Source organism: Wyeomyia smithii, chromosome 1, assembly GCF_029784165.1.
Source record: "Wyeomyia smithii strain HCP4-BCI-WySm-NY-G18 chromosome 1, ASM2978416v1, whole genome shotgun sequence".
Classification (NCBI taxonomy): domain Eukaryota; kingdom Metazoa; phylum Arthropoda; class Insecta; order Diptera; family Culicidae; genus Wyeomyia; species Wyeomyia smithii.
The window spans coordinates 10,972,925-10,997,062 of NC_073694.1; the positions used below are offsets into that span (position 1 = coordinate 10,972,925).

At 39.3% G+C, this 24,138-nt stretch overlaps 1 protein-coding gene across 6 annotated transcripts in view; it reads left to right on the forward strand.

Moving 5' to 3' along the window:
* The window catches only part of LOC129718356 (calcium/calmodulin-dependent protein kinase type II alpha chain), a 134,707-nt gene that overhangs the window by 51,825 nt on the left and 58,744 nt on the right, over window positions 1-24,138 (forward strand). The window contains exon 1 of one of the 6 annotated variants that reach the window (XM_055669064.1): window positions 18,164-18,857. The exons of 4 other annotated variants lie outside the window; for them this stretch is intronic. The gene's annotated coding sequence lies outside the window, so the exon portion shown is untranslated. Of the gene's footprint in view, window positions 1-18,163; window positions 18,858-24,138 lie in introns of those variants that run through there. One more of the 6 variants, XM_055669065.1, reaches the window with a different exon arrangement.

The window sequence follows — 24,138 nt, forward strand, 5'->3', positions numbered from 1 at the left end:
CATGTGATTGGGTAAAATTTGTCCTTGACACTTTTTATAGATTTTTACCGCTTTGCAATGACAAAATAATGATAACTAGCGTATTACAAAATTGTTCAACATTTTATCTATCCAACAACATTATGGTTATTGTTATGCATCATGTAATTATGCTGTGATTATCGTTTGAAATCTGACGCAACATTTGCCAGTTTCATTTCCAATTTTACAGAATGCATACCAATATAGAAAACAAAGACGTAGTCTCACGTCAAAACTGGGCATCTTTAATGGGTTCGGCCCTAGACCGGTGAACGAGCCGTCGACCAATAAAGTAAAGTAAAGCAAGACCTTCCTTTGTAGAAACCATGTTGGTTGCACGTTACGCGATTCTTTACCTGTCTAAATATTTTCTGGTTTGTGATAGGTTAAAAAAGTTTGGAGATACATGATATCATTGCAATGCCACGGTAATGTTTTATATAAGAGCATTAATGGAGACATATTTATGGTGTTTCGGCTTGCAGTCTTCTCTTAAAAAATCAAAACAGAAGTTTGTCTACTGTCCTACGTTTCGGCTGAGTGTATTTAGCCTTCTTCCGGGAATTATAGGTTTCTGTCTATCGTCATTAACTGTAATATTTCTACGTGTAAGCGTCCTGTTATGTACATCAAAGGTGTTTGATTGTTCTATGTGCTTTTGAAAAATAAACTTTTTTGTATGATTTTTAAACTTAACTATACTTTACTGCTTCGGCGTGTTGTCACTGACAAGCCGAAACACCATAAATTTGAAATCTTTACAGTCGAAATAGACCTCGAATGAAGACATATTTCAGACAATTCAGCAGTTAGATAATATTTTTTTTCTGGGTGGACTCATCACTGCGACCAGAGATTAGATCTGTTGTGATATTGCCCAGGTGCTCTCTGTACTCCGCACTTTATATTATTTGCAGTATCAGTATTGAAGTAAGTGATATGCTTATCATTCATATCCGTGCTTGTGTGTAAGTTTTAGCTTTCCGTTTCAAGCTTACTACTCTACTCTGCTCTGCCTCTGTTCATCCTAACATCGCCTAATTACAATTTCCTGGAGAGAACTTCTATACGTTACTCACACCAGTTTTATTATAACAGGGACTTATTCTTGTTAGACGGAGAGTCAACAGGGGTACTGTGGAATTCATATTGAAGGAAGGGTACGTGATGGGGAGCTTGAGAATAAACCCATGCTAAAGTCCTTTGACAACCAAATGGCCTGATTCTACTAAGATTCGAACCCACGACAATCTGCTTACCGAAGCGGACTCTGTAACCTTGCAGCTACGGAACTCCCCAGTTAGATACTAAATTATTATTCTACTGCTGCTATAAAAATTTATAGTATAGAATCTACTTGTTGTGATTTCTTCTTAATTTTTTTTTAACAATAAACTTCCGAATAAACTCTTTCTGAACAATGAAGAAACATTTTTTTTTACTAATAACAGGAGGGTTGTGTGCAAAGCCACGACCGCAAGGTTGAAGTAGAATACTTTTACACGAAAGATAACCCGGCTGCTTGCGTGTCAGTCATTTTTTCTAGTAAATAAACGTTGACTAATCAGATCAATAGAATTTTGCACTTTAACAAGGATTGACCATTTTTTAATTTTGAGATAAAATTCTTCCTAATGTCGTGCTCATAACTGAAGGAAAAGATAATTCAGTTCGTTCTGAAACACGAAAACAAAGTAAAATTTATAACTTTTACAAATTTAAAATGTAAATTAACTCATTAGAAAATATTAACTCTTCAATCAAGTTTTTATTTCATGCTGAAAAGGACAATTTGTTGTTCATTCTAGTATCGGATAATATGCCGATCACATCTTTCGTTATCACTGACAGTGCGAATAAAGTATTTCTTAAAATAAACAGTGAAAAGCTGATTTAACACTCAAAACTAGACGGCTCAAGTGTTGTCAAAATGAGTCCACTTTTCATTGAATGCATTTACTAGTGCCCACTATCGCGCAGAGACTGCATTTCACTAAAGTGCCTCACTGCATCAGCCGCTATCGATGCTGAGATCCGCTGCAACTAGTGCGCAATCCATAGCCATGCCACAATTGTGGTCGCTATACGCTGCCATTGGTATCCGCTGTCCCTGCACCAGCTGGCCCAGCTGCTATAGTTGCTGGGATCCGCTGCAAATAGTGCGCTATCCATTGCTACGCCACAGCTGTGGCTGCTTTCCGCCATCGCTGGTATCCACTGCACTGCTAGTGCTGCTGCTAAGGGAGGACGACTGCTGTTGTCGCTGTCTAGAACTATTATGAGCGGCTTCGGCTGAAACAGGCTCTTATGTAGGTCAAATAGCATGTTTTAAATTACAAGGTATATGATTCTGTCGACCGTGCTTGGGAAGCAATCATATAACGACCAATCAGAGGTCGAATTTTCCGTTTTGACAAGGCTTGACTATTTTCAATAGTACAATAGTGTGAATAATAAAATTACAATTATCTTCTTTTGGAATGAATATTAGAAGATTTTCCAATCTATTACTGCAAGAACGAAGGAAATCCATCGAATACTAACCGATTTATTAGCATTTGAAATTGGACGTATTTTTCACTTTTTTCGGTTTTAGATTCTAATTTTACATCCCTATGTAGCCGAACTTCTTGAGAGAAGTATTCTACTTCAAAAATTTTAGGAAAAATTTCAAATCTTTTAAAAATTTGAAAAATAAAAAACGAGATGACAAGCCACGATCAAAATTTTTCTCAACATTTGATTGCAATTACGTCAGAAATAACTACAAAATATATTTTGACGCAGGATTACGTCTTTGTTTTCTGTACTAGATTACATTTTGTGAAATTGAAAATGAAACTGGCAAATGTAGCGTCAGATTTCAAACGATTATAGCAAGCGAACGACTTAATGCATCTTAGTCATTTATATGTCGGTGGATAGATAGAATGTGTAACAACTGTTTGACATAATGTTTAACATTGATGCTTTACTGCTTAATGGTGAAAAAAAGGTGAAAAGTTCCAAGGTCAAGCTTTCCCATACATTTCCCTCGCTATTGGCTTGCTTCCCGAGCACAGATAACAATAACATGGACGGAATAAATTCCATTGCCTACACATTTTGACTCAACAAAATGTTTGGTTCCGTTTGTTTTTCTCGAAACTGCGTGGCCACGCCCTCCTGGCAAAAATCTACGCTGAACTCGATACAAAAGACTGCGCGTAGAAAATTCAGCTTCAGTCTAGTTTGTCACACAACAGCGAGTGGAGTATAGCTGTTAGAGGTACGCGACATTGAGAAACGAGAGCTGCATACGAGTCAACTTCCAGGCACTGCGTAGCATTTTCCCTTTATTTTGCATACGGCAGCAACAGTTACCATCATACGCTGCAGGATATTTGCTGGCACAGTTACTGGAGGGCACAGCGGAGAGCAAATTTCATTATGCGCGGCCAAGCAAAATATTCAATGCTACTGATGGTGCGATCATCAGCGTTCTATAGCACGAATTTCTAACTGAAGATTATGGAATCGGTTCTTTTCAGAACTAAAGATGCTTGAAAATAAGAGTTATGAGAATTTTCGCAACTACTACTAGTGTAAAATTTTCATGTATTCATGCATCGTTAGTTTTACAATAACGACCATCAGATAAAAACGGTAGTGTTGCCTATGAACAGTTTATCGCAGCATATAATATATATATATTTAGTCCTACGTCACCATTTCATACAACCCCTAGGACTGATACCTTGTAGTATTATTTTGTAGGAAATGTGTTTTTTGACTTTTTGGGGGATGAGTCAAAAATAAAACTTTTCTTTTCAATTCGAAAAGAACAAAACATCTATGTAAAATAAATGAAAAAAAAAAATACCTTTTATTCGATTATATCTAAAATTCGATTATTGAGTGGCGAATGATCCTAAGGGTTAAAAACACAATAAAAACAATTCGATTAGATATGAAAAAAAAAAAAAATCGGAAACTATACATAATCGAGTCCGACATGTATTAGCGTTATTACTCTGCTCTTCCTGAGATTATTGTCGCATGAAACTGTCTAGTGAACGCAACTAAAAAAAATACGAAAAGTGCGACTCCACTGTGCGTATGGTAACGTAGCACAATGGTCGGAAAATTAAGATTTACGGAAAAAATTACTTTTTTTGTCAAATTGTTAGTTTTCTACTGTAGATCATTTTGTCATATGAAAAAGTACTGTGGTGACAAGGGGCTGTCCATACACCATGGAATTGAGGCCTAACTCAGTTTTATTTTTTCGAAACAATAAAAAACCTCGTCCGCGTATACAAACGAATAATTATACTAATTTTACGCATTCTCAATGTGTTCTGGACCAAATTGGTGTGATATATGAATAATTTCGTTGATAAATCACCCAAAAATTCAAAATATACAGAAAAAATATCTTTTTCTACAAAAACGCAAATTTTCCGCCAACTTTGAACATTAATTCTTGAAGAGCACAAACAGGGCTCTCAGACACACTACCAGGAGCTGTGCTTACACTTGCTTACATTTATTTGAAGGTCAAAATTAGAAAAATTCCCGATATTTCCTACGTGGCTAGGAAGCTAGTAAAATCACCTAAAATCACCTGTTTTTCAACATGTTCATCATGTGATCAAAACTTCGTGAATATGAAATTCGCATTTTGGTAATTTTGGCCACTGCTCTATATATGGAGCCCGTCTTATGTGCGTTGTTGGAGATATATAATATTGTTAAGTAATTAATAAAAAAAAAACCTTTTAGCAAGTCATAATACAGACTAACTTGTTTCGCGTTCCACTGGAGGCCAAAATTTCTCTGTAACAGTATACGTAGCTTCGTGCCAGAACAAAAGAAAAATGGTTGCATGATATTAACTAATATGTAACGATGTCGTGAAACACAGTAGTAACGATAGTAAGCTCCAAGTTTTCCGAGAGGCAGACGACCAGAGTTTCACTGCTGCATATTTCATAAGGTGACATATAATTACAGTCCCCGGTATGCATTCTAAATTTGATCTATTACGATAGTATTGATTATTCCTAACCTGAGCGGAGCGAGCGAGTTCAGTCTGAGTAGCAAAGAATATCGATTACTGTGTATGGAGAGAGAGAAAAAAAAGAGAACAAAAAAGGGCACAACAAAATGCCACCTGCGAACGGTATTGTTCAGCTTCAGCGAGACCGTTTTGAAATAGTCACTTTCGTTAACTATTCATCACCTCCACTAGAGGCAGGTGAAGGTTGTAAGATATAATGGGGGTCGATCAAATCAGCCGAACCTACATCGCTATTTTATTGATGAAGGTTCTTTCCCCGAAAAACAAAACCGAAATCTGTTACCAGTGCTTTCGGAAACGCGCAAACTGCAAAAGTCAATTAAACCAATAATAATTATTCACTGTGCAAATGCACGTCGAATAGGACGATTCGTAGAAGACCGCGCGGGCGTTCCGTCGTTTTCCCGTTTCGAGCGATTTTCAATGGAGGAAAGGGTTTTGTTTGTTTGGCTGGCAATCATAATAAACACAAATTTGTGCCAACTACAGCAACGACAACCGTGGTAGCCTCCAAATGTCCAACTGTCATTAGTACGCACGCAGAGAAGCGAATCTCTCTATAGATGTGTTGTTCACCAGTGTGGAACGGCATCAAAGGCGTGGCCCGCGGCGGGCTTCAAAGGGTGGAAAAAAAAGGAAAACTTTTCAAATGAGTTTCTATTAACTCCCTATATATTGTTCATAAATACCGATTACCGGACGGAACAGAATATTGCCATTAACGAGTAACGAGGGAGATGATGTTTGCGTGACTTTGCGATGGCTTTGCTTGGTTCGGTCACTGTTGGGAAGAGACAGTGGGGATACGAAGGAGTTGGATTATGGATGTTTTTTTTTGTTGCTTCCACTTCAATATGAGTTTCGATGAATTGTTCAAAATTCATTATCAGCTATCAGGAGGATGCATTTATACACCATTTCCTTCTTCAAACCAACCCCATGGCAGTTACTAATCAAGGACGAAAATTGAACAGCAGGAAAGTTACTGCGGATTTTTTTTTGCAATCGAACGAAAACCTTGAACACCGCACAGCTAGCGATCCGATGGAACTCCGGTGGAAAGTTTCACGGAAAGTCGATAAGATACACCGCATTCATTATGCATACAAGTTATAGCGGAGGAAGATAACCAATCTACTCGATACTGTCGCTATAAAATATGCAAACTATGCGGAGACGCCAGAAGCCGCATGTTACCTTTAGCGAGCTGCTAGAAAGTTGGCCATGCTTTTACATCATAGGCACACAAGCAAAGGATGTACATATTTTACTCGCCAGTGGGGGGTACGTTAAAGAGTTCTTTCACATACATAACGATGCAACTTCGAAGCGTCCACAGTAGCACCCCGTTACTGTGATGTTCGGTTGCCTTGGGTTCAGACAGTAAAAGTCACCCACTAGAAAAAAGGGAAGAACGCACAACAGGTGAACAGAGCGGGAATTCGATTATAGCCTTCTAGAGGATAATAGAGTTTACCTGTGCACACAGTGCAAGATCACAGTAGGCGGGCAACTGGAAAGGCTACTTCTTTCAAACAAAATTTGGAAACTGAATTCCCAACCCGAACCCAACAGCCACCCTTCCCTGTCAACCCTGGGGGGACTTTCCATGCGAATGTGAAAGAGTAAATGGGGATTAGTAAAGCGATACCGATGTCTCCTCTACTACACAGACCAGCCCGGTGACGGGGTGAAACGAATAAATTTAATTTGAATTTCCAGGAATGGTGAATTGGATTGAGCCGAAAGGGGCGTTCTTCTGTAGCTTTCTCCTTTCAACTGGAGTGTCTCGCTGTGTGTGTGTGTGTGTGTGTGTGTGTGTGTGTGTGTGTGTGTGTGTGTGTGATTGTGCTCCGGGTGTTATTTGAGCCAGTTAGGAAAATGCCATGTAAAGTACGCATGGTGATTACTTTCTGTTTTCTATATCCCGATTTATTACTGGTCCCAAAGAAATCATTTAATGTTATGATGAGAGCAACCTCTAACTAAAGGGGAAACTTTGTGCTGTAAACAGTCCTACGGTACTTCGCTTACTGGAGGGTTATGAGAAAAAATTAATTTAAAAAAGGTTGACAAAATCACGAAGGTCAAAAGACAAAAATTGTCTAAAATATCTAAAATGTCTAAAATGTTTTTTTTTTTTCAAAGGTGGCGGGGAAATCTGCAAACAGATACCTGAGAAGAGAACTCAGGGTGTGGGGATGAGACTAGTGGAGAGATGCTGGGGTAGTTACACTCCCCCAGACACCTACTGATCCCTGTCCCGACCCACTAAAACCCCTCCAGTCTCCAGCCCTGGTCTTCCCGGAACGACGGTTAAGTATTACGTTGGGCAGTGGCTTTTGTGCGTGATGCACCCTCTTTACTCTTCTAACCTCCTAGCTAACTACCTGGAGACTGGTAGTTAGCTACCACTGGCGTGTTGGTGATTGACCCGCCACATACGTTGTAGCTCCAGGACAATCTGGGAGGCGGCCGCACAGGCCGCGTTCCAGATGTCCGGGTCGTCGCACATCCTCCGGGCAAGATTGTCCGGAGTAGTGCCAGACCCGCTCACAGCCATCATGTTGCTCCTCGCTCTTACGAAACGGGGGCATACGAAGAAGACATGCTCTGCAGTCTCCTCCTCTTCCACGCACTCGGGACACATGGGGGACCCCGCGTGCCCGAACCTGTGCAGATATTGCCTGAAGCAACCATGGCCTGACAGGATCTGTGTCAGGTGGAAGTTCACCTCGCCATGTCGCCTCCCGACCCAGCCGGAAATCTCCGGTATGAGTCGGTGCGTCCATCTGCCCTTTGTGGAATTAGACCATTCCCTCTGCCAACGGAGCATCGAAAATGACCTTCTGGTGCCTCGTATGCCCCTTGTGTCACGGTGGTCGAAACACTCTCTGTCCTCCTTGATGGCGATGCTGATAGGCATCATGCCGGACGAGACACAGATTGCATCGTATGACACCGTACGATACGCAATCACAACTCTCAGGCACATGAGCCTGTAGGTACTTTCCAGTTTACCGCGGTAACTGTTAGTACCTAGCGCTCTGGACCATACTGGCCCACCATACCTAAGTATGGACGAAACCACGCTGGCAAGAAGTCTTCGCTTGCTGCCATAGACCGCTGAGCTATTAGGAGGATATCATACGAGATAGTGCTGCAATAGCCGATGAGGCCCTCTTACAGGCATAGTCGACGTGGCTCCCGAACGTAAGCTTGTCGCTGACCATAACCCCCAAGAGCTTCAACGATCGCTTTGAGGTGATGGTGCATTCTCCGACTCTGACCACCGCCTGTTGCTCTGATTTACGGTTGTTCACAACCGTGACCTCCGTCTTATGGTGCGCGAGCTCCAGTTTCCTGGAGCGCATCCAGTCCTCGACCTTCCTTATGCAATGCGCAGCCGTCAACTCGACCTCTTCGATCGACTCGCCGTAAACCTCTAGCGTTATGTCGTCTGCAAAGCCGACGATCACAACCCCTAGAGGAAACTTTAGTTTCAACACCCCATCATACATGACGTTCCACAACACCGGACCCAGGATTGAACCTTGCGGAACCCCGGCGGTGATTGGCCCTCCTCTGTGTTGTAAACCAGTACTCGATTCTGGAAGTAGTTTTCCAGAATCTTGTACAGCGACACCGGTACGTGGATGCTCCTGAGCGCGAGGGCTATGAAGTCCCAACTGGCTCTATTGAACGCATTATTCACGTCAAGCGTGACCATTGCGCAATAGCGTATTCCCCTTCTCTTGCGCTGGAGTGCTATCTCCGCCGTCTTGGTGACGGAGGCGATGGCATCCAGCGTGGACCTGCCCTTCCGGAAGCCGAACTGGTTGCTTGCCAGACCGTTTAAACCCTCTGTGTACCTCACCAGTCTGTTGAGGATAATCCTCTCAAGTACCTTGCCCGTCGTGTCTAGCAGGCAGGCTATATACCGATGGGTCACCTGGTGGTTTCCCAGCCTTCGGCAGTAGGACCAATTTCACCTCTGCATGACTACTCGAAACAGCCCGGGGGCCGTTTTTATCGCCAGCCTGATTGCCAGGTTAGGGATGCCATCCGGTCCCGGTGCCTTGCTCACCTTTAGAGAGTTGGCGATCACGATGAGTTCCTCATTCGTAACCCTTGCCTCCTCCTGAACCTCGACACGGCTGTCGTCGCCCACGGATTGGATGCTCGGCAGATTGGCCGACCATCCCTGGTCTGTGTCTGAGATACTGGAACGTCGGACGTTGGACTCGACCGCCGGAGGCCAAGGACTTGGCTCGTGGCGCGAAAAGAGTCCCTCGATGATTCGCTCCAGCATCGCTGGTGATTGCTCTGCAGGCGCCAGCGCGCCTTTGATCTTGGCCATTACGATCCTGTAGGCGTCACCCCATGGGTTCGTATTGGCACTCGCGCATAGCCTATCGAAACAGGCCCTCTTGCTGGCCTTAATCGCACTCTTCAGCGTCGATCTGGCAGAACTGAATGCTGCGCGGCGCTCTGTCCTCTGTCTAAAATGTTTGAAACATCTAAAATGTTTAAAATGTCTAAAATGTCTCAAGTCTAAGGTGCTGATTTCGTCTCAAGTGTCGGTAGAAAATTTACTAACAGAAATGCAAATTTTGAGAATATTGAAGAGAGATAGGTTGAGAAAGGGAGTAATCCTAATCAATAACTATCATGTAGCAAAATGGGATTAGAACAGTAGTTTGGCGTGCTCACGTCACTCACTTTGAAACTGCACTCAGTCTTAGTATGGTTTCCGTTGTAGTAGGGTATGAGTACGAGAAAAGGTTAAGGAGGGAGAACAGAACAGTGTATATAATGAAGTGTTATCCTACTATTATTAGCGATACCGCTTACCGTGCACCGCCCGTGCTGTTCAAATACATTGTTGCGTAGTTCAGTAAATAATCAATTAAAAATCAATATCCGAATTGTTGTTTACCGCATTGCATAAACAGTAGGATGCCAATGAGAATCGATTTTTATATTACGTTTGGTGTTTTGTCTTCTCGAAACAAATCCCCTGACAATATTTCAGCTCATTCGAGCAGCACCCTTTTTTTCCAGACCCTGGTATAGTTACAAAATTCCATTCCCAAAGACAGACAGACAGATTCGATGCATGGTCCGAAATAATATGTTTTCCCGACATTCCTTCGCTCGAATAATGTACCGATACTACACACCTTGTTTCCCATAAGAAACTAGGCTGTTAGTTGTTACTTTGTAGAAGAAGGTTTTTTTCTTTAGAATACTGCTTACAAGCTCTGGATCAAAATTTTCTTCTAAATTCGTTCCCAGGGCCCACCTGTGTAGTAGTGGACCACACTAGTACTGTGCCTGTGGATTCAAATTTCTGACAGGACGATTATGACGACCATAAAATGGACGTAGCGCTCTTAAAGTTTAGGCCACTCACTCTGAATTTCGCTAGTAAATACCGTTGTGGATAGTGTCTGGATTGTTCGTAGTATTTTATATTCGGTATGCTGCCTTAGCGATACCTAGTCTCGCGAAGGGACTGCCGTCTTAGATATAGCTGACGAGGCACCGCGTTCTATGATGTAGCCGCCCGCTCCGAGTCAGACGCTGTTGTACGCCGCTTCTAACATGGGGATACAACCGTGTACGATCTCCCTTCCCAGTCAGCTTACGACTATAGTTTCCAGCGGAAGTTGGTTACCCGATCTCCGCTAAAGTAACTCGTATCCCGGTCGGCACCTCGTGAAGGTTGGGATAGGAGTTGCTATATAGACAGAGGTGGATGACCGTAATAGGGTCTCAAGTGACACGTGCCCAGCCATTTACCATTTGTTGGATCGGGCATCTTTCCACTATGAAATGTCAAGTGAGCGGGAAAAAATATGGCGTCTCTTTATATACATTTAAAAAAATTAAAAAGCAATGAAATGATTACATTTTTTTTTAAATTATTTAATTTGATAAAACATCTGGAAAATCTCGAAGACTGATACTTTCAGAATTTATTTTTTTTTACTATGAACTTTATGATTAAAATAAACCTCAAGAATGAAATAACATTATTGTAATTCTTAGGCTGCTTAGACGGCATTCTAATAAAAATCAATAAATTATGACTGCTAGTCAGCAGCTGATGTTTCAGTCATTATTCTCATAATTTTTGGGGCACTGATACTTAAATTCGAAATTTCTCTCTGACATCCTCTGTTATTTAATCAGTAAAAATTTCCTATTTCAATCAATTCAATAAGAAAAACAGCTGCTGGGCTAGAGTGTAGTTCTGGTGAGAGAAAAAAATGTTCAAGCAGCTAGGAGCTGTGAATTATTAAATAGCCTATGAACTCGCTTTGCCAAACCGCAAGCACGTATGTAAATACATATTATGGAAAAATGATAATGGTTCAATCAGTACTCCTAGTCATTCTATGCATTTCTTAGCACCTTGGCCATAATTTCATAGCTGAAGGCTTGCTGGTGTTAATATACATGCGAAGATGAATTGTATTAAATTTTCTCGAATTAGGAATTTCCAGATGTCGAAATCAGTGATGTTTCCAAGTTTGTCTTTCAAGATCACTTAAATCTTAGAAGTAAAGCAGAATATTCAATTATGTATAGAGATTATGCATAATGATCACTTAAAGAGGAATGCTCTTCATTTTTTTCGGACAACTTTTTAACAGCTGTTATCAAGATTACAAAAAAACACACAATTGATAGGGCAATTAGAACTTCCTGTGCATATCCGATGGCCAGCACCTTCTCACTGTGTGCAGCCGGTGGTCGCCACATTGCCGTTTTGTTCCGCCACTGGTGAAGGTCGCCATTTTGTTGTCAACGCACCAGCGGTAAACCGAGCGAAACAAGACAAACCGCACTGGCGGCACAGGAATTCGTGCAGCATTTCGCACAGCAGCAGGAAAAGCGAACCCAACCAACCCTTTTTCGTGAACACTTCCATTTCCGTTGCGAATATTGTGCATCACGGTTGTTTACCGTAACCCCCCCCCCCCCCCCCCCCGGTACCCGAAACGTAGCAATGCCAGTCAAGGTCACACTCCGTGGCGGATGGCATCGTGGGAAAACAAGGCACATTCAGGCAATCAAGGCACAGACACGGGCCTTCCTCGTGTACTAAGTTTGTTACCCTGTTGTTGTTGTTGTTATTTTCCGTCTATAGCAAAGGCCAAAGTCGAGCCCACAAAACTCAACCCACACGTACACAACCACGCACGGCACGCCATAACGAAAAAGTTATGGCTGCCAGATTACGGGTGTTGAACGTAGTTTTCAGAAAGGCAAGCAGGTGCGTGACTCAATGTCAAAGCCTGCTGACGATTCTGCAAAAGATGGGTTGAAAAGTTGCCGGGGGGTTACTCGATATTCTCGGCAAACACACGTGTACACGAGTCGGCTCGTGAAGATGCTGCTTTATACCCAGAACCGACAACTTTTCGCTTCCCACTGCGGTCGGGTGCGCTCTCCGTGTGCAATCCTACAATCTACAATTCCACAATTCCAACGTGAACATTGAGTTTATATTAGATTGTATGTAACTTAAATGAACCTGCGGTTTGTTGTCCCCCTTCCGGCGAGGGGAGTTAAAAGTCGACGATGTTCGGTTTTTATCATCCTAAAGTCAGGTCCCAGTTGGATCGAATTTGAGCAATAACTAGACGCCACATGTATGGTTTGAAGCTAATTTTTACTCATATTGACGCATTTTTCCCCTTTCCCTCTCTCGCTCGTTTCAGGTACCTGTCCTTGGATGGTTTACAGTGCACTCGAGAAAAAATAATGGCTGTAGGATATGGTAAGAGGCTAATCCCTTTACAATCAGGCTTGGGATAGGCCAGTCCCAAGGTACCAAACTCAACCGGTAACTGCTCGAAAAAGCCTTTCATGTATGTAGGTACTGGAGCACACTGACAGAATTATCAAATTGACAGGAAACACAACACGTATAACACATCATGCGGAAATTTATGACTCCCTGATCCTTCTTTCAAGTGACATCATATAAACGAGATAGAATGATGGTTCGAACATAATTTTTGTTCCCGTTTTTCGGGGTTTTAATCGATAAAATATAATATAATTTTGATTTTTCGATCAATTTATGAACTTTATCATTTTTAAGTCTGTGAATATGAATCTGAATTTGAAGTAACGTTCAAGTTTTTTTTCTATGAAAATGATGTTTATTCGGAAAATTTAACTGGTTTGTGTGATGAAGTATTGTCGTGCAGCAATATCACTTTTTCGATATTTTAGTCGTTTTTCCCCCGAAGTTTGTTTAAAATTGAGTCAAGAGTTAAACTTAGAAAACATATCTGAATAAATGATTCAATTTGTTTACCATCAATTTTTCCTACCATATTCTATTTAAACAAAATCATTTAGGGGCCGTTCAATGATTACGTAAGTACATTTTTTCCTTTTTTCAAGACCACCTCCCTCCCTTGTAGGACATCCTAAAATTTTTTGATACCCCGCCTCCCCCCTAGTAAGATCTTACTACCAGCATATATAGATTTTTATTTCAGTTTAATCATCCTTAACCCTCTAGTGTCCAGTGCCGCCTTTAGACGGTCTTCAGTTGAACCTCTGAAAAGCTTCAATCTTTACTTAAAAAATATTTATAAAAACTCATAGTGCTTTTTTCGAAGTCCGTCTGAAAATTAACTTGGGCACTAGAGGGTTAAGCAAGCACAATACTTCGTTTCTTCTTCTGTCTCTAATTCGAGTTAATCGTCCTTTCGTAATTTTTCTTTTTATGAATTTTACCGTCCACACACCTTCATGAACAGCTGCATTAACAATGTTTTTCTTACGTAAGATAATCAACCGACCCCTCTCCATTCCTTATAACATAGCGTAAGAAAATTGCACACACCCCTCCCTCCTATTTGTTTACGTAATTATTGAACGGCCCCTTACATGTGTTTACCCTATTTCTAAGGGTATTGTGGTTACCTTATTTTCAACGCTATCTTATATTTTGTATTTTTTGTGTTGTATTGCACCGATTTATTTTCTTAAGGTATGCTTTTTTTCTACTTTGCATTTTTTCCATTGATTCGCCCCTCGCCCCTCGCCTATGTCTCTCTCTCTCTTTCCTCTGTCTTTTTCTACTATTCTTCTTGCCTCTTTTTATATCTCTCTTTTTCCCTCTCTATTTCTCTCTCTCCCTCTCTAATTCTCTCTCTCTTCATCTCTGTTTCTCTCCCCTCTCTCTCTCTCTCTCTCTCTCTCTCTCGCTTAATCGCTATTTCTCTCTCTCCCGCTCTATTTTTCTCTCTCCCCATCCTTATTACTCTCTCTCCCTCTCTCTCTTCCCCTATATTTCTCTCTCTCTACTTATCTCTCTTTTTATTTCTCACTCTTTTCCTTTCTTTTTTTCCCGTCTCACTTTTCCTCTCTCTCTATTTCTTTAACTCTCTTCCTCCTTTTTTCTCTTACTCTGTTTATACTATATAAAATTCCAGTCCAGCCAAAATGTATGAATTGGTTTCAGTCTTGGATTTTTCGTCCTAAAAGATCAATTTTGGAGCAGTTTTTGACAATAAGTTTTTCATTTGCGAAACCTTTCTGTTATTTTAGTCTGCTAGTTTCTCGTGGCGTTTGTTTTTTTTTATTGGTATCGTTTTTTACTCTTTTTTTTAAACTTATCTCTCGGTAAGATGTAAGATGTTCGAATTGACAGTTTTTTCACTAGTTGATTTTTTTTGCATTATTTCATTCTGTCGTCTTACTTTTCATTGCATTATGCTTTCAAAACAAGAAATGCAATTTTATTTAAACATGTTTTTTTATTTAGACATTTTTTTTTCCTTTATGGCTTTATTCCTTATGGAATTGCCCAGTTGTTTGCTGTATTCTGTACTTCTGTTTGTAGCAATATTAGTAAGGCTAAGGGATATGCTTATTATTTATCCGTGCTAATGTGTATATTGTTACCCTTCCTATAAAGCTTAGTGCACTACTATACCAAACCTCGTTCGTGCTGTCAAGTATCGTCAGTTATAATTATCTGGACAAATTTCAACTATGCGTTGGCTAATCATAATTAGAACTTCTTTTTGTCAAGATGAAGTCAATATTGTAGAATTCTATGAGGAGACAGAGTAAATGGAGGCCTGAGAATAAACCCATGCTTAAGACCTTTGACATCGAAAGACTGGATTCGACTTAGATTTGAGCCCACGACCACCCGTTTTGCAAAACGCTCTCTGTAACCTTGCGGCTGCCCTGACCGAAAAATAAAAAAATCTACCAATTTTTTTTCAAAAATTTCAGTGATTCCAGATATGAATCGTTCTTGCAACAAATTGGTATATACCAACTCTCTATTTTTTGCAAGAAAATTGCAGACTATGGCAGTTACAATTGCAGTTTTTTTTCACAGCGAGCAACGTTATCATCACGAACGTGTGAGATGTTTAAATTTGATTAATAAAGTTCCAGAGATTCTTTTATATTTTGTAGCAAAAGTTTTCCTAGCGGGACTTCAAAAAAGGAAGGTACTTGATGTCCCCTCGTCCTTATTACCTGTAGATTCAAATATGTATGAAGCATCATTTTTCAAGAAAAAACTCAAACTTCCGATTTGGTCGAGCACTACCCGCTTTAGAAATTCATAACTCAGAAAATCGTTCATCATTAGATCCAAAATAATTCATAAAGTTGCTGTGTATTTTGCAGCAGTAAAAAAATGCTATTTAGAAGAGGTCTCAAGGTGAAGCAAAATGGCACATAAAAGTCGAAAGACCTGAGATGAATAAACTTTTTTCAATATTTTGGATTTTTAACATTCTTGACTTTTTCAACATTTCTTACATGTTTGATTTTTGACTTTTTTAACATTTTCGATTTTTTTTTTATTTTATATATCATTATCATTTTGTCAATTTTGATGTTTTGGACATTATCCTTTTCCGACCGAGCCCACACAGTTGTGTAGGTAAAAAATGACGGATAACAAAACCTACATCGAAGCAATTCCTATATAAAAACACTTCCTTGCTCCGGTTTTTCATTTTTCGTAGCAGCTGCGATGTTGACACTAGCTCTGTGAGAAATAATACAATGAATAGGACATTTAAAAAGCGAGAGAGGAAGTTGTGTTTAAGTCACCTTCTACCTACGCAAATCTATGTCCCGATCGGAAAGGGTTATAAAAAATTTACATTTTTCTGCTTCTCGTTGTAGAAAGTTACGATTTCTGATGCCAGGCTTTTTTTCTTTAAGAATCGTTTTACAAGAGCATTGTGAATAAAAAAAGACTAACTCAAGTTTCCGAAACTCTTAACACTTTTTAATATTCTCATTATTTTTTAAACTGTGGCACAATTGAAATTTCTGATAAGAGCGAAAAATATATTGGCCTAGAGCTTTAGCTGTTAAAAAATAAAAGATCAAAGCTTTTTAACCATTCCTGTGAGTTTTGATGCCCCTAACAAACTCGGAGACGCGTCAAGTCTTTGAAGACACGAATGAAGTTTTTCCTTAGGAAAACGTAGAAACGACAAACCCAGTGGGCTCTCTATTTCTCTGTGACCTTCTGATGCACTTCAGAGCTGACTAGGGGCACCAAAATTCATAGGAATGAACAAAAAGCTACAATCTTTCATATTTTTATTTGTTTCAGTTCTGGGACAAAACTTTTATTGACTCCAAAAACATCAAAAATCGATTAATTGTGTCAAAAATTGCAAAAATGATCAGATCAGTACTTTTCTGTTTCCAAACAAGAGTGACCAGAAAAAACAGCATTTTTTTTTCTTTTTTTAAATTCATATCTTTTGAATCAGTTGATCGATTTTTGATGTATATAGAACTGATTGAAGGGTACTTATTTCTAGTTTTGGAAAGAATAAAACTAAAAAAGCAAATATGTGAACATTTGAAAATAACATTTTTTTTAAATAACATTCACGATGTGATGTCATCGAAAAATATTTTTTATTGTTTGCCTCAGGAATAACGACAAATCAATGAAAAGGGCGTATTTTCAGATGAAAAGCATTTCAGCATTTTGAAATTTTTGTCCCAAAAAACTCTAGAAGTGTCTTGATGTGAAAATTAAAAACAAGTTAAAGTAAAAATTGCGCTTTAAAAAACCCTGAAAAGGCTATTTTCAAATATAGACATTTTCTACGAGGTAGCATTGTTTAACAATCTTTATTTCTATCTTCAAAGTTAAAAAGTAAGATTTTTTATTTCATTCAGATGTTGGTCTCCCTAATTTTTGATAAGATGAAAATAAGCGCTTCGTCGTATGTAATTTGTAGGAGGAAGTTTTTCTCTAGAACATTGGTATCGAGCTCTAGATCCAAATTTCTATATGGAAAAGCAAAGCAAAGCCTTGGTGCTACATTACGATTCGGAACTCGCCTTCTGTTTATTATACACAGACTTCGCAGCCAACTGTTCAGTGTACAGAACAATTGCGGGGCTAGCGCTACAATCCCGCTTCGAGACTCGAATCAACGACGACTGGCTTATTAGGCCAACATCGAGCCTCGAAACCATCTGGGAGATTTCCCCGTTTGACCACCACTTTATGCAACCAACATTCGGTAGAAAAGAACCAATATAATTACAAATTACACCCTTATCTTAAAAAACAATCACTTTAACGCAGCATCAAATCCTACCATTTCCCACAATTCATCCCTTTCCTCTGCGGAGAATGAAAAGGAAGCGAACACCCAGCAGCTCCATTGCAATGATTCTGTGTGTAGAGCTTTTAAGCAGAAAGCTTCACAACAGAGGTACGGGGTTTACACAGTAGCAGCCAAAGAGATAAAACAGGAAACACTAAAAACGATAAATTTCTCTGAATGCAGTAAACGCTGTGATCCTCCATCCTTCGTCCACGGTTTCGATTTCGCTGATGGGCTTCCCGACTGGCAGCACTGAACAGCGCTTCGCTCTGCTGAGCGAGGCTAACTTTGCTCCCCCATGCGGTAGTGCCGCGCGTCCTGTACTGTTATTCTCTTCTTTGCTCCGGTTGAGCACCGGACTTCGTAAGACTGCTGACTGCTGCTGGTTGACTGTGGCACTGACTGGGATGGAGGAGAACCGATCCTATGCGAACGCGAAAATCACTCTCAGTTTATCACCAGTGGCGAGCGAAGTGCTCGAAAAAATCGTCTCCGGCCCCAGAATTGTGGAGGTAAAATAGCAGCAAAAAAAAAAGGCAGAAGAAGATTGCGTTACCTTCATCAGTTCTTTGCTTCTTTTCTGGGCCACTACTGCAACCGCCTGCATCGGGGACACTGCACCGAGGGACGACACTTCCGTTGACCGTTAGTTAGTTGTTCTTCGGTACTACGACCTGGGCAAAAGTCGTCCTTGCCAAGGCGATGCGAAATTAATAAATTAGCATACACACGAAAAAAAACAATCGAAATGTTCCCATTGGTGCGGTACAACAAATAGTGCGATTGTTCGGTGCGGATTAGTGTTAAAGGTAACAATATTGAAGAGTAAGAAGCAAGCATGCGACTCTGGCTCTGCCATCGTCGGTGAAATCGATTTCCTCCCCGAGTGTGCATCCCTGCCGTGTGTGTTCGTACAAATACCCGGAACAATTACTAGTTCTTTTACCATTGTGCTGTGATTGTTAGTGCAGTTGATAGCCACCAGCTAGCAGTCAGTGTTCTGCTCATGGTCATCTTTGCCTTCGAGGTCGAACCAAAGAAGAGTCCCCAAAAGCAGCAGCAACAACAACAACGACAACGCCAGCGACAGCAACAAAAAAACCGATTCTCTTATCATATATATAGAGGTATATCATCATCATCATCATCATCCTATTCGCTTGTGCATTCTCAATTCCAAGTATTATTTCCATCCTGCTTCGCCACGGCCATCCTCCGTATAAATAATTGATCACAATGCTGAATGTAGTATACTTACTATTCTCTGCTGCGAGTTTCGCTTGTTTCTACTCTCTTCTCCCGTTAGCCCAAAGCCGGGCAGCAGTCAGTCAGTCAGCGACGGCAGTGTTGCCAGTAGTTACGGACTAGAAGCTGGTACCATCGGATAGCTTATCAGCTTTTCAGACTGCGCCGCACGCCGTTTTCGGGGTGGTGTGAAATGTGACATGACCGTTGTATACGCGAGAGTGTGTATGTGTGATAAGAAAGCATAAGCCATTGCTGTACGACGGGTGGTGGTGCGGTCAGGCCCCACTGCAGTGCGCTCAAGAGGACATGCTGTCGAGGTAATGTTTCGTAGAAGCAGAATAAGAGCAGAAAAAGCCCCTGTTTACTTCGTTGCGGAAATTAGCTGCAAGTGTCACTCGGCACCGCACCACTCGCGGGGTCTTTCCGTTCTTTCGTTTCACGATACGGAAAAGATTGGCCAATTCGGACCGCCCGACCGACCGACCGAGTGGGTGTTTGCCGGCGCCAGCAGCGCAACAAAGTGAGTGGACGAACCGACACGGGCACGGTGTTGTGGGGCAAGAGTTGTCGATGGGTGGGCATGGGAGAGAAAATGTCGCGGTGAAAAGTGAACGATGGTATTTCAGCTGAACGCTGAAGATGACGTTTGATAGAATGGCAGGTTCGATAATTGCTGTACAAATAAACCACAAACAAACTTTCATTGGCACTTAGGTATTCTCATGATTTTTTCAAGAACTTTTTTTCATTAACTGTAGAAGTTTTTTTTTCCTTTAGCTTCAAACTTTCTCGAGTTTTTGGAGATACTGAATGATTAAAACTACAAAACATTCTCAAACATAATGCAATCGGGGAAAAATGAAGGTTCAACTATTTTCTCCCATAAACCAAACAACTACCATAAAATTCGGAAGACTTTAACCCTAAGAAGCTGCTACCGTCAGTTGTTGGCTAAATAATTGTTTCATACTTGATATGTTTGGATTAAATTATTGAATTAATATTAAAATATCACAGAAAGAGATCTAGTTGAACATTTGCAGAAATAAAAAAAACAGTAATTTTAAAATAGTTTAGCGGTGTTTGACTAATTGATAGTTAATAGGTTCAATGATGGAAACTTCGACCACGGGTTACTTTAAAACACGTTTTACTATGTCGAAGCCGACATTTCAAGGTTATATTCCCTCGTCCTCAGGGCAACTAACAATTTATAAAAGTTAGTATGTATGTCCAAAAGCGGTAAACGCTAAAAAATATCAAAAATATCGAAAATAACAGAAATAGAAAATATCAGAAAAAAAATAAAAACATCAAAAAATTTATTCAAAAGACGTAGAAATGGTAAAAAAGAGGAAAAAATTGTTGAAAAAGTTTAAAAGAAAAAGTAAAAAAAAATAAAGAATAAAATATAAAGAAATGTCGCAAAAGTTCGAAAGCGTGAAAAAAAATTAAAAAGGGTAGAACTTTTTTTGAAAAGGTTTAAAAATCATCATCAAAATATTAAAAGGCAAGAAAGGCCTAAAATACTTCAAAGGTAAATTTAAAAACAAAAAACCGTTAAAAAATAAACGTTGAAAGTTTTGAAAAATATCACATCGAAAAAAAAGTTATAAAACTCTAAAGCAGCAGTAGTAGAGTGAATGAAAAAGGCCGAAACAGGTGAAAATTTTAAAACGAATATCAATACCAAAAACAGTTAAAGGAATTACAAAACATTAAAAGAGAAAAAAAATGTCATGAAAGGTTAAAAACGTTAAAAATCGTAAATAACAATAAAAATAAGGTCGAAACTTTTAAAATGTCGAAGTGTCACGAAAAAAAATCGAAGTCGAAGGCCAAAAGACTAAAAATGTCAAATTGTCAAAAAAAGTTGAAATTATCAAGAATGTTCAATAATACATAAAACAATGGGTCAGAAGTATTGGTTAGCGTGGGACAAAAAATAAATGTTAGCTCCCATGCACTTTTCGTGTGCCTTACGGGTCCCATAACAACTGTGTAACTTTTCAGATCGATCGGTGAAACACCCGAATTGCGCCCGAGTATTCTCTAGAAATTCCCAGTTGGGTCCTAAAAATATATCGATACATGATATTTGTAGGAAATTTTCCTGGGAAAAACTCTTTCGAAGACCATAAGGCGCTACGATGCTTGTAGAAACAGCTATTCACCCCAAACTGATTGAATGTCTGACGGACGGCTCACAATTGAAATTTTCCAGCAACACTGCTACAGCATGCTGCTATTGCAGACTTGCTTAAGTATGAGAAATAATTTCAAATTTTCAAAGTGTGATTTTTGCTCATAGTATCTTCGGGGAAGCCTCCAAGATAAATTTAAGCGATATCATTTTTCATCACATGGTTGAATTTGCAACAGCAGCCTGCTACAGCAGTATTGCTAGTAAAATTCAATGGTGCGCCGTCCGTCAGACATTCAATCAGTTTGGAGTGAATAGCTGTTTCTACAAGCATCGTAGCGCCTTACAGTATTCAGAAGAGTTTTTCCCAGGAAAATTTCCTACAAATATCATGTATCGATATATTTTTAGGACCCAACTGGAAATTTATAGAGAATAAGTTTTGAAAAAGTGAATTTTCCCATATAAAATCGTATGGAAACTTAAAAAATCGGGCGTTTCACCGATCGATCTGAAAAGTTACACAGTTGTTATAGGACCCATAAGGAACACGAAAAGTGCATGGGAGCGAAAAAATAACACCATCGCTTTTTTCCCATATAACCGTGTCCCAGTCTAGTATGGGTACGTTAAAACGAGAGAAGTTTTAACGTACCCATGTAAAAAAAGTCTAAAATGTCAGAAACGAATAACAAGGTAAGAGAAACCAAAATGCGAATGCAGAAAGCTCTAAACAAGTTCAACATGAAAAAGTAGAGAGTAGTATCCGAGATACGACCGCATAATTAACGTAGGTTACGTAAATTTTTAGTCATCAAACTTTTTAGTTATATATGTGGTACTGCTATTGTCATTAATGCTGTGTTCTTCTTCTAACGTGTTTTTTTCGTAGCTGAGGACTCCTTCCACCAACACAAAATGACATCCAGTTTCAAGTCAAGTTCCGAGTCGGAAGTAGACCAAAGGTCCAAGCTTCGTGTCTTGCGAAACTAAGAAAATGACGTAACTTGAAAAAAAGTGGAGCCTCTCACATTATGAGTAGAAATAGCTAACTCATTCTTCACCAATTAATTTAGACATTTCAGTTCAATGTCTGTTTAGTGAAGGCAAGCATACATTCAAAACGGCTCCTGCATGTACGATTCAACAGTGTACGATACGGTTCTCAGCTATATAAGCGAGCTGGTGATTGGTTGAACGCTGCGAAACTAAACCTAAAATGATTGATTTCCAACTTTATTATACAACAATGTTATATTGAACATATGTGACATTTATTATTCCCTAAGTTTGGGTCAACCTTCACCTTTCGACGTCAAAAATTTACCAAAAATTTGAAATGGAATAAAAGTAGAGGAAGCCAAATATATTTTAAAGGGGGTCAACGCATTCGAAATGAGCAGGAGTATTATACGAATCATAAGTATAAATTATTATACAGTCAGGTATTTTTACGCGGGGGATACGTACCTCGTGAAAAAACCGCGTAGAAAAAACCGCATTAATTCGAAAATTCGCGTAAAAAACGCGCTAATTCAACAATCCGCGTAAAAAACCGCGTAATTCAAAAATCCGCGTAAAAAACAACTTTTTTTTTAAATCCGCGTAAAGAAGTCCAGCGAGAAGGGCTTTAGAAAAAACCCGAGACGCTCTAGAACCAGTATTTAAAATTGTCCTCTTTGACGGTCATTCCGGATCTTTCGGTGGGCGGAGAGTATTGTTTGGACTAAGTCTTTTACTGGATAAACACTTAAACGTTTCTGGTTCCAAATTCACGTTAATTCGAAAATTCGCGGAAATGTTTTTGAATTAGCACGGTATCGCGTAAAGAAAACCGCGTTCATTCAAAAATTTGCGAAAAAAAACCGCTTTAATTCAAAAATTCGCGTAAAAAGAATCCGCTTATAAAAAACCGCTGTAAATAAAACCTGACTGTATATTGAAAAATTACCATAAGTATCACAAGGATTTTTGGTACTGGTAAAAACGTATAAAAATGGTCCAGAATGTCAAATGTGAAAAAAATCATAAAAGGTAGGAATTTAAAAAAGGCTGGAAAGTGCCTATAAGGTTAGAAAAACCAAAATAGGTAGAAAAAAGTCGAACAAGGTCAAGCATTTTAAAAAACTCGAAAATGGTGATAAATATCAAAATTGGTCAAAACGTTACTTAAGATCAAAAGTGTAATAAACGTTAGAGAAATCACAAATGTTAAGGCGGTATAACGGAAAGGTAAATAATATCCAAAAAAAAAATGTTATGAGAGCTAACAAACGTAGCAAGCAGGCAAAAAGGTCAAAAACATCAGGAAGGTAAAAGATACTAAAAAAGTCAAGAAAGGTAAAATGAGAAGGTCAAACATCTTTAAAACGCCGAAATTAAAAAAAAAAGTTAGTAAAAAAAACTTTCAAAAGGTTTAATGCCAAAATGGTCAAAATCGGCTGAAAAATCAACATCAAAAATCTCTAAAGTACTAAACTGTCAAGATAGGTCAAAAGCACTATTAGCTCAAATCTGTCGAAAAGAGTAAAAAAATCAATACCAGAATAAAATGGTCAAAAATTTTACTAAACATCATATTGATAAATAATGAAACATGTCAAATAAATTTGAATTGCCGCAAAGGACAAAAAGTGTGGGAAAAGGTAAAAAAATCGAAACGGTGATAAGGTAGTATGAAAAAATGACCAAAGTTAAACATATCGACAGGAGAGTTAAGAAAGGTAGAAAATCAAAAATGCTACAAAATGACAAAAATATTTTAAAAGGTAAGAAATTTTAACTAAAGTAAAAATGTTGAGAAGGGTTAAAACATTGACGAAGTCAAAGTTAGGAAATTGTCAAATATTAGGGACGATAAAACGTTAATAATGTCAAAAATATCGAAACTAAAGTCGACAATATCAAAGAGATAAATAAAGTTAGAAAGGTTAAATTGTGGTAAAGGTCAAATATGCCAAAAATTTTACAAATAACAGAAATATTACAAAATGTTAAAAAAAATCAAATATATGAAA